Raw genomic sequence first — 15,016 nt, forward strand, 5'->3', positions numbered from 1 at the left:
CAACACCTCCCTGCCCTTGTACTCAAATCCCCTCGCTATGAAGGCCAACATGCCATTTGCTTTCTTAACCGCCTGCTGTACCTGCATGCCAACCTTCAATGACCGATGTACCATGACACCCAGGTCTCTTTGCACCTCCCCTTTTCCTAATCTGTCACCATTCAGATAATAGTCTGTCTCTCTGTTTTTACCACCAAAGTGGATAACCTCACATTTATCCACATTATACTTCATCTGCCATGCATTTGCCCACTCACCTAACCTATCCAAGTCGCTCTGCAGCCTCATAGAATCCTCCTTGCAGCTCACACTGCCACCCAACTTAGTGTCATCCGCAAATTTGGAGATACTACATTTAATCCCCTCGTCTAAATCATTAATGTACAGTGTAAACAGCTGGGGCCCCAGCACAGAACCTTGCGGTACCCCACTAGTCACCGCCTGCCATTCTGAAAAGTCCCCATTTACTCCTACTCTTTGCTTCCTGTCTGACAACCAGTTCTCAATCCATGTCAGCACACTACCCCCAATCCCATGTGCTTTAACTTTGCACATTAATCTCTTGTGTGGGACCTTGTCGAAAGCCTTCTGAAAGTCCAAATATACCACATCAACTGGTTCTCCCTTGTCCACTCTACTGGAAACATCCTCAAAAAATTCCAGAAGATTTGTCAAGCATGATTTCCCTTTCACAAATCCATGCTGACTTGGACCTATCATATTACCTCTTTCCAAATGCACTGCTATGACATCCTTAATAATTGATTCCATCATTTTACCCACTACCGATGTCAGGCTGACCGGTCTGTAATTCCCTGTTTTCTCTCTCCCTCCTTTTTTAAAAAGTGGGGTTACATTGGCTACCCTCCACTCGATAGGAACTGATCCAGAGTCAATGGAATGTTGGAAAATGACTGTCAATGCATCCACTATTTCCAAGGCCACCTCCTTAAGTACTCTGGGATGCAGTCCATCAGGCCCTGGGGATTTATCGGCCTTCAATCCCATCAATTTCCCCAACACAATTTCCCGACTAATAAGGATTTCCATCAGTTCCTCTTCCTTACTAGACCCTGCGACCCCTTTTATATCCGGAAGGTTGTTTGTGTCCTCCTCAGTGAATACCGAACCAAAGTACTTGTTCAATTGGTCCGTCATTTCTTTGTTCCCCGTTATGACTTCCCCTGATTCTGACTGCAGGGGACCTACGTTTGTCTTTACTAACCTTTTTCTCTTTACATATCTATAGAAACATTTGCAATCCGTCTTAATTTTCCCTGCAAGTTTCTTCTCGTACTCCATTTTCCCTGCCCTAATCAAACCCTTTGTCCTCCTCTGCTGAGTTCTAAATTTCTCCCAGTCCCCGGGTTCGCTGCTATTTCTGGCCAATTTGTATGCCACTTCCTTGGCTTTAATGCTATCCCTGATTTCCCTTGATAGCCACGGTTGAGCCACCTTCCCTTTTTTATTTTTACGACAGACAGGAATGTACAATTGTTGTAGTTCATCCATGCGGTCTCTAAATGTCTGCCATTGCCCATCCACAGTCAACCCCTTCAGTATCATTCGCCAATCTATCCTAGCCAATTCACGCCTCATACCTTCAAAGTTACCCTTCTTTAAGTTCTGGACCATGGTCTCTGAATTAACTATTTCATTCTCCATCCTAATGCAGAATTCCACCATATTATGGTCACTCTTCCCCAAGGGGCCTCGCACAACGAGATTGCTAATTAATCCTCTCTCATTACACAACACCCAGTCTAAGATGGCCTCCCCCCTAGTTGGTTCCTCGACATATTGGTCTAAAAAACCATCCCTTATGCACTCCAGGAAATCCTCCTCTACCGTATTGCTTCCAGTTTGGTTAACCCAATCTATGTGCATATTAAAGTCACCCATTATAACTGCTGCACCTTTATTGCACGCACCCCTAATTTCATGTTTGATGCCCTCCCCAACATCACTACTACTGTTTGGAGGTCTGTACACAACTCCCACTAACGTTTTTTGTCCTTTGGTATTCTGCAGCTCTACCCATATAGATTCCACATCATCCAAGCTAATGTCCTTCCGAACTATTGCCTTAATTTGCTCCTTAACCAGCAATGCTACCCCACCTCCTTTTCCTTTTATTCTATCTTTCCTGAATGTTGAATACCCCTGGATGTTGAGTTCCCAGCCCTGATCATCCTGGAGCCACGTCTCCGTAATCCCAATCACATCATATTTGTTAACATCTATTTGCACAGTTAATTCATCCACTTTATTGCGGATACTCCTTGCATTAAGACACAAAGCCTTCAGGCTTGTTCTTTTAACACCCTTTGTCCTTTTAGAATTTTGCTGTACAGTGGCCCTTTTTGTTCTTTGCCTTGGGTTTCTCTGCCCTCCACTTTTCCTCATCTCCTTTCTGTCTTTTGCTTTTGCCTCCTTTTTGTTTCCCTCTGTCTCCCTGCATTGGTTCCCATCCCCCTGCCATATCAGTTTAAATCCTCCCCAACAGCACTAGCAAACACTCCCCCTAGGACATTGGTTCCGGTCCTGCCCAGGTGCAGACCGTCCGGTTTGTACTGGTCCCACCTCCCCCAGAACCGGTTCCAATGCCCCAGGAATTTGAATCCCTCCCTGTTGCACCACTGCTCAAGCCACGTATTCATCTGCGCTATCCTGCGATTCCTACTCTGACTAGCACGTGGCACTGGTAGCAATCCCGAGATTACTACTTTTGAGGTCCTACTTTTTAATTTAGCTCCTAGCTCCTTAAATTCGTTTCGTAGGACCTCATCCCTTTTTTTACCTATGTCGTTGGTACCAATGTGCACCACGACAACTGGCTGTTCTCCCTCCCTTTTTAGAATGTCCTGCACCCGCTCCGAGACATCCTTGACCCTTGCACCAGGGAGGCAACATACCATCCTGGAGTCTCGGTTGCGGCCGCAGAAACGCCTATCTATTCCCCTCACCATTGAATCCCCAATTGCTCTCCCACTCTTTTTCCTGCCCTCCTGTGCAGCAGAGCCAGCCATGGTGCCATGAACTTGGCTGCTGCTGCCCTCCCCTGATGAGTCATCCCCCTCAACAGTACTCAAAGCAGTGTATCTGTTTTGCAGGGGGATGACCACATGGGACTCCTGCACTACCTTCCTTGCACTGCTCTTCCTGTTGGTCTTCCATTCCCTATCTGGCTGTGGATCCTTTCCCTGCGGTACGACCAACTCGCTACACGTGATACTCACGTCATTCTCAGCATCGTGGATGCTCCAGAGTGCCATCCCTCCCCCTTCTCCCCCATCCGTCCCCTTCCCTCCCCCTGCTCCCCCCCTCTCTCCCTCTACCCTCCTCCTCCCCCTCCCCTCGCTGTCAGAAACACAGACACTGACAGAGAATGAGAGACACACACAGACAGACAGAGAGATAGAGACACTGACAGAGACACACTGAGGGGGGTATCCCAGCAAGCTGTTGGAGGGCACCCGGTGCTGCAGTCGGTAAGTAGAAAATGTTTTATTTATTAATTTTCTTTGATTGATTTATTGGTTGATTTATTGATGTTTTTATCATTTATTATTGATGATGGCTCTTTATTTGTAAAACTGAAGTGTTTAATGTTTGTAAACTTCCCTTTAAACACCTCCCCCCCCACCATTCCCTACGCCTGATTTGTAACCTACGCCTGATTTTCTAAAGTGTAGACAAGGTTTTTTTGAGCGTACAAAAATCTTCACTTACTCCATTCTAAGTTAGTTTGGAGTAAGTTTTCACTCACGAAACTTTGAAAACAGGCGTAAGTGGCCGGACACGCCCCCTTTTGAAAAAAAAATTCTGTTCCAAAGTGAAACTGTTCTAACTGACTAGAACTGGAGCAAACTAAATGATGAGAATTCCGATTTCTAAGATACTCCGTTCTACACCAGTTGCTCCTAAAAATCAGGAGCAAATCATGTGGAAACTTGGGGCCATAATGTATATCCTCCTCCCCAGGTCCCCACACAGTGAGTATCCAAGCCATCTGGGGGAACCTGCCACACTGGAGCAAATCCCCAGCAGGCAGGAACAAGCACAGAGAGGGTTGCCCAAGCTGCTCTTTCACACCTAGTGGTCAATCCCCGCAGGGTTGGCAGAGGGCTGGGGAAACGTTGCCTACTCTCGCTTCTTAGTCAGCAAATGATGGCCTGAAAAGAAGAAAATAACATACAAAAGGGGGATTGGAACAGGATTTGTTTTTAAAGTACAATTCTTTATTTCTTTTCAGAACTAATCATGTTAGGCATATGCCTACATCCAAGTGATTTGGGGAAATCGTCAAATCCCTTAAGTTTTATGAGAATTCTAAACTGACCAAAAAAAGAGATTGCGCTAAGGTTTCCTGTGCACCACTGACGCTGGCGGCAATTTTAATGGTTTGGATTTTGCACATGCTTTGGAGGGTCGGGCTAGTTTGGCTGAAGCCACTCTTGTTTAAGCATTACTGCAACGCGTTAGCATCACCTGGCCCTTCAACACTGCGTCAAAACTGTGACCTAGTTCTTCACATCTTAGGTTTTGTCTTTGAAATAATAGTCGTTATTTTAAACTGGTCGCAATGCATCAGTATTTAAAAATATACTGTGAAAATAATTCCATTTGCTGATTTTAAAATAAATGGCTTGTCCCAAAATGTCAACGTTTTAAAGGGTACAACAAGGTAAGGTTCCAAAGGAAGAACAGTAACTATGAAACTGATTTGACACACTGGGTGAAAAATGTAAAAGTCTGATAGACAAGTGATTTTTTCTACTGGATTCCCGCTGGTTATTTGAAGCATCTTCACCAATCTATTTTGTTTTATTTTTAATAAGGCTCAGCAACTAAATCACATCTGAAATGCATGAAATAATTCTACTATCAATGCTGAATAATCCACAAACTGAGGCACAGTCTGCAGTCCTACCACCAAGCTCGATTTCTAGCAGAAACAAAGATCATTGCTGCTGTGTGAAATTATTTTTTTTTCTTCAAATTCTGTTACTTAATATGTTAGTATTAAAATAAATAATACTATTCTACAGCCTTGATAAGCAACTTTGCTGCTCAAAAGATTGATTAGTTAATGTGTGTGAAACTCAAAAAAGTGATCATTTGCATGTGTGAAATAACACTTAATGATCGTCTTCAGCCCCTGGTGCTCGTGAATGAATTTACAGATGAGCTCCAGCCTGCGAGACTGGACACATGAGCACATCGGATAAACAGAATGTCTCACTAGTGATGGCAGCTTCCAGGTGTTGGTTCACTTGTGCGAAAGACCATCATAACTCATTCCCACCTGTGCAACTCATGAATCATGGGCTTTTCATACCTGAGAGAGATCGAGCAGAACCCACGGTTACGGATGAAATAGTCTCTATTTATAAGAACATAACACCATAAGAAATAGGAACAGGAGTAGGCCATACAGCCCTCGAGCTTGCTACGCCATTCAATAAGATCATGGTTGATCTGATCATGGACTCAGCTTCACTTCCCCACCCGGTCCCCATAACCCCTTATTGTTTAAGAAACTGTCTATCTCTGTCTTAAATTTATTCATTGTCCCAGTTTCCACAGCTCTCTGAGGCAGCGAATTCCACAGATTTACAACCCTCAGAAGAAATTTCTCCTCATCTGTTTTAAATGGGCGGCCCCTTATTCTAAGATCGTGTCCTCTAGTTCTAGTCTCCTCCATCAATGCAAACATCCTCTCTGCATCCACCTTGTCAAGTCCCCTCATAATCTTATACGTTTCGATAAGATCACCTCTCATTCTTCTGAATTCCAATGAGTAGAGGTCCAACCTCCTCAACCTTTCCTCAAAAGTCAACCCCCTCATCCCCGGAATCAACCTAGTGAACCTTCTCTGAACTGCCTCCAAAGCAAGTATATCCTTTCGTAAATATAGAAACCAAAACTGCACGCAGTATTCCAGGTGTAGCCTCACCAAACCCTTGTATAGCTGTAGCAAGACTTCCCTGCTTTTATACTCCATCCCCTTTGCAATAAAGGTCAAGATACCATTGGCCTTCCTGATCATTTGCTGTACCTGCATACTATCCTTTTGTGTTTCATGCACAAGTACCCCCAGGTCCCGCTGTACTGCGGCACTTTGCAATCTTTCTCCATTTAAATAATAACTTGCTCTTTGATTTTTTTCTGCCCAAGTGCATGACCTTACATTTTCCAACATTATACTTCATCTGCCAAATTTTTGCCCACTCACTTAGCCTGTCTATGTCCTTTTGCAGATTTTTTGTGTCCTCCTCACACATTGCTTTTCCTCCCATCTTTGTATCGTCAGCAAACTTGGCTACGTTACACTCAGTCCCTTCTTCCAAGTTGTTAATATAGATTGTAAATAGTTGGGGTCCCAGCACTGATCCCTGCGGCACCCCACTGCTACTGGTTGCCAACCAGAGAATGAACCATTTATCCCGACTCTCTGTTCTCTGTTAGTTAGCCAATCCTCTATCCATGCTAATATATTACAGCCAACCCTGTGAACTTTTATCTTGTGCAGTAACCTTTTATGTGGCACCTTGTCAAATGCCTTCTGGAAGTCCAAATACACCACATCCACTGGTTCCCCTTTATCCACCCTGTTCGTTACATCCTCAAAGAACTCCAGCAAATTTGTCAAACATGACTTCCCCTTCATAAACCCACGCTGACTCTGCCTGACCGAATTTTGCTTTTCCAAATGTCCTGCTACTGCTTCTTTAATAATGGACTCCAACATTTTCCCAGATGTTAGGCTAACTGCTCTATAGTTTCCTGCTCTGAAGGCTGCAGTGCTTGATGTAGCGAGGGGGATGCCACAGTTGAATGTTTTAACCCTTTGAGGAGCACAGCATCAATTTGCCACCAAATCAAAAGATAACAGGATTAAATTTAATTTAGTTCTGTTCCCGCTGCACTCGTATCTCTTTATTAATAAATTAAATGACAGGCTGAACAAACAGTAGAGGTTTACTTGCTGGACCGTATTCAACGCTTCCACATAGCCCACTGTCACAATGTCTGCAGCAGAATACATGCAACACAATGGCCAAAGCTGGAAACAGGCATCACCCAATCAAGTCATTTCTAAAGTGTTGTAATTTGTGCACCCCAGGAAATAAAGTGTACGTGATTCATCAACTAATAACTGCTTGGAATATTGATAATTAAAGACGGAATTCCTAGCTGTCCAATGGCTTACCAGTACAGTCTGTCTCCAAGCCATATATAGATTCAGATGGTCCCAGCTTTGAGCCCTGCTCTCAAATTAATTAATTTTAGCGATGCTGCAATTCACCACAGTGCACCTTGGTTACCTTATATTGATCTACACTGGCACCAAGTCCGGCAAGCTTCGATTTAAAAATACTCATCCTTGTTTTCAAATCTCTCCATAGCCTCTCCCCTCTCAGCCCCACAAACCTCGCCCGCACCACACCACCCCGCCCCGCCCCACCCCCACCCCCACCATCCCGTCGAGATCTCTGCGCCCTTCCAATTCTGGCCTCTTGCGCATCCCTGATTTGAATCGCTCCACCATTGGAACCGTGCCTTCACCTGCCTGGGCCATAAGCTCTGGAATTCCCAATCGAGTTCTCTCCACCTCTCTCTCCTCCTTTAAGACACTCTTTATAACCTACCCCTACCTGGTACACTCATAATAAAGGTGGAAACTGAGTACTGTGTACAATGAGCAAATGTGACCTTAGCTCCTTTATTGTAGTTCCAGAGTGCAGGAATCGTGGGTGACCTGCTTATATACTGTGCTCCCAAGGGATGCTGGGATCCCTTGGGGCTCCAACACGTGGGCCCTCTGGTGGTCAGGTGTCATGCAGGTTACAAAGGGTTAAATACATAACATCACTCCCCCGTGAAGTCAACAGTACACTTATTTACAAGGTGAGACGATCTGGGGCTTTACACTCCCTTGTCGATCATCTCGGTACAAATGCGGGTGTGGGTGGGTTGGTCAATTCTTCACTGGGCTGTTGGGCAGCCGGCCATGCCGGACTGTTGGGGCTGGTGAGTTCGGCTTCGTGGTCAACCATGATGTAATTTGCCACTTGTGTGTGTGTTGGAGGGTCAAAGTTGGTGGTGTTCTTTTCGGGTTGCTCGTAGCTGTAGGTGAACCGCAATTTGATTTGGTCCAAATGTTTTCTGTGCGTTTGTCCATTGGCCAATTTGACCTGAAACACCCTACTCCCCTCTTCGGCTGTGACCGTGCCAGCGAGCCATTTGGGACCAAGTCCATAATTGAGCAAACACAGGATCATTGATCTCAATATCGCGTGACAAATTTGCGCGGACATGGTACACACCTTGTTGATGCCGCTTGCCCTCCACGTGATCATGGAGATCAGGGTGGACAAGAGAGAGCCTTGCTCTAAGCAACCTTTTCATGAGCAGCTCGGCTGGGGAAACCCTGGTGAGTGAGTGGGGTCTGGTGCGGTAGCTGAGCAGCATTCGGGACAACCGGGTCTGCAGGGAGTCTTCCAACACACGTTTCATGCTTTGCTTGATGGTCTGAACTGCCCGTTCTGCCTGGCCGTTGGATGCGGGCTTGAACAGGGCAGATGTAACATGTTTGATCCCGTTGAGGGTCATGAATTCCTTGAATTCAGCACTGGTGAAACACGGCCCATTGTCGCTGACTAGGACATCGGGCAAGCCGTGCGTAGCAAATATGGCTCGTAGGCTTTCAATGGTGGCCGTGGACGTGCTTACAGACATTATTGCACATTATTGAGTAAGCGTCCACGACAACTAAAAACGTTTTGTCTAGAAATGGGCCCACATAGTACACATGGATTCTCGCCCATGGTTTGGAGGGCCACGACCACAAACTTAGCGGTGTCTCTCTGGGTGCATTGCTCACCTGAGAGCAAGTGTTGCACTGGCGCACTCATGACTCTAAATCTGATTCGATGCCAAGCCACTACACGTGGGATCTGGCTATGACTTTCATCATTACGATGCCTGGGTGGGTGCTGTGCAGTTCACATATGAATGTGTCTCTGCCTTTCTTGGGCAAGACCACGCAATTGTCCCACAATAGACAGCCCGGCTGCAGGGACAATTCGTCTTTGCATCTGTGGAATGGTTAATCACCTCCTGCATCTCCACTGGGACAATGGACCAGATCCCATGGAGGACACAGTTTTTTACCAAGGACAGTAAAGGATCCTGGCTGGTCCAGGTCCTGATCTGGCGGGCTGTAACGGGGGACTTCTCGTTCTCGAATGCCTCCATGACCATGAGCAAATCCGCTGGCTGGGCAATGGCAACCGACTGAGAGCATCAGCGCAGTTCTCTGTGCCTGGTCTGTGGCGGATTACATAGTTGTATGCCGACATCATGAGCGCCCATCTTTGGATGTGGGCAGAGGCATTGGTATTAATCCCTTTGCTCTCAGAGAACAGCGATATGAGCGGCTTGTGGTCAGTTTCAAGCTCAAACTTGAGGCCAAATAAGTACTGGTGCATTTTTTTTACCCCGTAGACGCACGCCAGAGCCTTTTTTTCCAATCATGCTGTAGGCCCTTTCGGCCTTGGACAAACTCCTGGACGCATAAGCAACCGGTTGCAAAATCCCCGATTCATTAGCCTGTTGTAACACACACCCGACCCCATATGATGAAGCATCGCAAGCTAGCGCTAATCGTTTACAAGGGTTGTAGAGGGCAAGCAGTTTGTTAGAACACAACAGGTTTCTGGCTTTCTTAAAGGCAGCCTCTTGTGAATTCCCCATACCCAGTCATCTCCCTTGCGCAGTAGCGCATGTAGGGGTTCTAGCAGGGTGCTTAACCCTGGTAGGAAATTACCGAAATAGTTAAGGAGACCCAGGAACGACCGCAGCTCCGTCATGTTCTGTGGTCGTGGCACGTTCTTGATGGCCTCCGTCTTGGCGTCGGTGGGTCTGATGCCGTCTGCTGTGATTCTTCTTCCCAAGAACTCGATGTCCTGTCCCAGGAAAATACACTTCGAGCGTTTCAACCTGAGCCCCACGCGATTCAATCGACTAAGAACCTCCTCCAGATTCTTCAAGTGCTCCATGGTGTCCCGACCTGTAACAAATATGTCGTCCTGGAAGACCACTGTACAAGGGACCGACTTTAGCAGTCTCTCCATGTTCCGTTGGAAGATCGCCGCGGCTGACTGAATCCTGAACGGGTACCAGTTGTAGATAAACAGACCTTTGTGCGTGTTGATGTTGATGAGGCCTTTCAAAGACTCCTCCAGCTCCTGCGTCTTGTAGGTCGAGTTTAGGTCCAGCTTGGTGAACGTCTTTCCTCCCTCCAGGGTCTCAACTAGGTTGTCTGCCTTGGGTAGCGGGTACTGGTCCTGCAGCGAAAAACGGTTAATCGTTACTTTATAGTCCCCACAAATTCTAACTGCACCGTCCTCCTTGAGTACCGGAACAATCGGACTGGCCCAGTCATTGAATTCCACTGGTGCGATGATGCCTTCTCGCTGCAGCCTGTCCAGCTCAATTTCCACTTTTTCACGCATCATGTACGGTACTGCCCATGCCTTGTGGTGGATGGGTCACGTACCAGGAACCAAATGGATCTGCACTTTCACCCCCGAGAAGCTTCCAATGCCTAGCTCAAACAATGATGGGAACTTGCTAAGAACCTCGGTACACGAGGCGTCATCAACGGATGAAAGCGCTCGGATGTCGTCCCAGTTCCAGCGGATTTTTCCAGCCAGCTTCTCGGTGGGACCATCCCCTGGTACAATCCACAGCGGGTGTTCGTGTACTGCTCCGTCATAGGAGATTTTGACTTCTGCACTGCCAATTACAGGGATTAGTTCCTTGGTGTAAGTCCTTAGTTTAGTGTGAATGGGGCTGAGTTTGGGCCTGTGTGCCTTTTTGCCCCATAGTCTGTCGAAGGCTTTTTTACTCATTATGGACTGACTTGCCCCCGTGTCCAGCTCCATAGATACTGGAATGCCGTTCAGTTCAACTTTCAACATTATTGGTGGGCATTTCGTAGTGGATGTGTGTACCCCGTACACTTCTGCCTCCTCAGTACGAGTCTCCAATTCAGCCTGATCCACAGTGGATCGATCTTCCTCTGCAACGTGGTGGTTTGCAGGGTTTGCAGCTCGCCTGCACATTCGTTGGAGGTGTCCCATTGTTCTGCAACCATTGCACACATAGTGCTTGAAGCGGCATTGATGGGGCCGATGATCATTCCGCAGCGCCAACAGGGTGTTAATTGCCTCACATTAACGATTGATGGCGGACTCTGGTTTATCTGAGGTTGTGCAGCAGCAGCCGGCGTGTACGTTCTGCCCTGTACATTTCTGCTTGAGACCGACATTACTTTATGCACAGTACTAGCCGAAACTTCTTTATTCTGCAAAATCTGCTTGGTGTTGTCGCTGGTGGACATAAATGTCTGGGCTATCGTTATGGCTTTATTTAGATTCGTAGTTTCTACAGCCAACAGTTTGCGAAGGATCGTCTCATGTCCAATGGCCAGTACAAAAAAGTCTCTGAGCATTTTTTCTAGGAATCCCCCAAATTCACAGGAGTGAGGCGCCTTAGTTCGGCGATGTAGCTCGCCACTTCCTGGCCCTCCGATCGTTGACACGTGTAGAACCGGTATCTCGCTATCAAAACGTTTTCCTTAGGATTTAGGTGCTCCCGGACCAGCATACACAATTCTTCATAGGATTTCTCTGTTGGTTTTGCCGGGGCCAGGAGATTCTTCATGAGGCCGTAGGTTGTTGCCCCACAGACAGTTAGGAGGATCGCCCTTCGTTTGGTAGCTTTCTCGTCCCCTTCCAGCTCGTTGGCCACGAAGTATTGGTCGAGTCTCTCCACGAAGGCCTCCCAATCGTTCCCTTCTGAGAACTTCTCCAGGATGCCGACTGTTCTTTGCATTTTCGCGCGGTAGTTCGTTACCACGTCGCCAATTGGTACACTCATAATAAAGGTGGAAACTGAGTACTATGTACAATAAGCAAGTGTGACCTTAGCTCCTTTAATAAGATTCCAGAGTGCAGGTACCTCGTGAGTGGCCTGCTTATATACTGTGCTACCAAAGGATGCTGGGATCCCTTGGGACTCCAACAGGTGGGCCCTCTGGTGGTCAGGTGTCATGCAGGTTACAAAGGGTTAAATACATAACACTACCTGTCCCAATATCTCCGGCTTGGTGTCAAATGTTGTTTGATAACAGAGATGTCTGCGCCCTTCAAATTCTGCCCTCTTGAGCATCCCTAATTATAACTGCTCAATCATTGGTGGCCGTGCCTTCAGCTGCCTAGGCCATAAGCTCTGGAACTCTCTCCCTAAACCTCTCTACCTCCTTTAAGACGCTCCTTAAAACCTACCTCTCTGAGCAAGCTTTTGGTCATCTGCCATAATTTCTTCTTATGTGGCTCGGTGTCAAATTTATTGTTTTGTCTTATAACACTCCTGTCAAGCGCCTTGGATGTTTTACTACATTAAAGGTGCTATATAAATACAATTTGTTGTTGTTGTTGGTTAGTGAAGGGAAAATTGGTCTGGGTTCCCGTCATGATCACTACATAGTGACCCTTACGATGCACAAGTGTGCATACGTGAGGCCGGGTAAGACTCAGGTTTGAGGTCTGTCACAGTCAGATAGCCTGCTGGCACATACCGTCAAGGGTGACACATGATCATTGGCAATTGGAGCAAGGCACCCATTGCCTGCGTAATTATACTACAGTGAGGGAATTGATGCCTTCAGGAGAGGAAGGGGAGAAAATGTGAGAAAAAGAGATGGAATTCCACCATGACTATTTGTTTCCGGATTTTATTTTCTCTCATATTTTTTATCCAGTCTTCTCCCCTAGCCCTCCTGAAGAGCACTGAATCGTGCTGGGGTACAGCCGTAACAAAAGCAAGGGCCTTCTACTACCTTGCTCAATCGGCCATTCTTGCAGTTTGAGTTTGGACAGCAATGAGATCATAAACATTGGGAGGATTTGCAGTTGAGCTAGTGTCCGCGGTGGCATATTAGCAACAGAAGTTGCTTGATCGTGAAAAGAAGTCAGAATCCTGACCAATGATTTTCCCTCTTTCGTCATTGAACATTGAGGCTAATTGTAGTACAGGGGTCCCAACGGAGATTGGCTAGCTCGGCATAAGAGTGTTCATCAAACCCGAGACCAGCCTGGTCTGTGTGACCCAGTGCCACATCGTATAGTGCATTAACTCAGTCAGCCATTTGGAGAAGTGGGTGGGAGTTCCTTCATTATTTGTTTTCAAAATAAATACCTGTAAATGTTCAATTTCTTCTTTGTTCATTTGACAAGAACAGGTTAACTCATTCACTCAGTTGTGTACAACGTATTTCAGTAATGGGGTTGGTTTGCTAAACCATTAATGCAATTTGGATTGATTAATGAAAGACAGTGAGTGTCATGTATCCTACATGGCTACTGTCGGTACTATCACAAGGTGTGCCACCAGAGGGAGACTTGTAGGTTACCTGTACAGGTGTGCCTGGCCTAGTATAAAAGGCAGGCCACCAGGTGTGATCCTCACTCTAGAGTTAACTAATAAAGGACTAAGTTCGAGTATAACACATTGCCTCGTGGAGTCATTATTAGAGCATCCAAGGACACAACAGTTGGAATGAGCTACATTTTACGTATTCAATAATTCCTAATGTGGACAGGAAATCTCCACACAGCTCTTTGATGAGGAGTTAGTGTGAAGGAGGTTAATTTTCATCTGGTGTATTTTTAAGTAATATACCTTATAAGGGATTTTCTGACCACACCGTGCTTATATACCCTTGTGCTAGTACACACTTAAATTTATCATCAAGGTCGTACACATTACGGAACCAGCATATGCCAGGCAGTAGTAGATCTAAAAAATGGTGAAATTTGGGATTGGTACACTGAACCAGCTATTTAGTTCTCCGTGTTGAGGAAGGGAAAACATGGCAGGTAGGTCATCAAAGGCCACTCTCACCCCTATCCAAGTGGCCAGCCGAAGAGTGTTATTGGCTGAGGCAAGGGAACAGATTGGCTATCCATCCACTCAACCAAGGAGCAGTGAGCAACGCAGGAGGACCAAAAAGTGGAAGGTAAAATAGATAAGCGAGAAATGTAAAACTTTGAAACACACCTCTGTAAATGAGTAAGTTCTGACCATCGATAGGTACATCCTGATATAGAAATGTAAAGGCAAAATGTTCGTTACTGTTTCTGAAAGTCTTCAAGGCATTTTAAGGACAGAAATCGCATCTTTCAAATTGATTTATCTTTTGCAGTATCTGAATGATATCACAGTGTGGTGGAGCCCACTGATTATCTAATTATCACCAACAGGCATAATGTGTTAAATCTCTGCTTCAGTTAAGGAATTGGAGTGGTAACTCTTTTATTATCTAGACAGATTCATTTGAATTACAGGTACTTGCCCAAAATCGAGGATGTTTAAATTGTTGAAACAGGTAGTTAATTTTATCACATGCAAATCCGATATAAAGAAGGTAATGTCATGGATGTTGTTGGGATGGGGATTCCTCAGTAAATCTCTTTGCTTCAGACACAGGTATGGTATTTACATTCATATTGCACATAAGAAATAGGAGCAGGAGTAGGCCATTTGGCCCCTCGAGCCTGCTCCACCATTCAATAAGATCCTGGCTAATCTGATCCTAGCCTCCCCACTCACTCCCCGTAACCCTTGACTCCCTTAACATTCAAAAATCTGTCCATCTCCATGTTAAATATATTCAATGATCCAGACTCCACAGCTCCCTGGGGTAGAGAATTCCAAAGATTCACGACCCTCAGAGAAAAAATTCCTCCTTATTTCTGTCTTAAATGGGCGACCCCTTATTCTGAAACTATGCCCCCCATGAGGGGAAACATCCTCCCTGCATCTACCCTGTCAAGCCCCCTCAGAATCTTATATGTTTCAATAAGATCACACCTCATTCTTCTAAACTCCAATAGTACAGGCCCAACCTTTCTTCATATGACAACCCCTTCATCTCAGGAAT

At 45.9% G+C, this 15,016-nt stretch overlaps 1 protein-coding gene and 1 long non-coding RNA gene across 5 annotated transcripts in view; one reads left to right on the forward strand and one right to left on the reverse strand.

Annotated features, from left to right (window-relative positions):
* Nucleotides 1–4,907, forward strand: part of LOC139228985 (uncharacterized) — a 51,685-nt gene extending 46,778 nt beyond the window's left edge. For both annotated transcript variants that reach the window (XR_011587651.1, XR_011587652.1), the window contains exon 3: nt 4,842–4,907. This is a non-coding gene — a long non-coding RNA (uncharacterized lncRNA). The remainder of the gene's footprint in view (nt 1–4,841) is intronic.
* The window catches only part of cfap74 (cilia and flagella associated protein 74), a 224,664-nt gene that overhangs the window by 48,500 nt on the left and 161,148 nt on the right, over nt 1–15,016 (reverse strand). The gene's annotated exons all lie outside the window — the stretch shown is intronic.

This window comes from Pristiophorus japonicus, chromosome 18, assembly GCF_044704955.1.
Source record: "Pristiophorus japonicus isolate sPriJap1 chromosome 18, sPriJap1.hap1, whole genome shotgun sequence".
Lineage (NCBI taxonomy): Eukaryota > Metazoa > Chordata > Chondrichthyes > Pristiophoridae > Pristiophorus > Pristiophorus japonicus.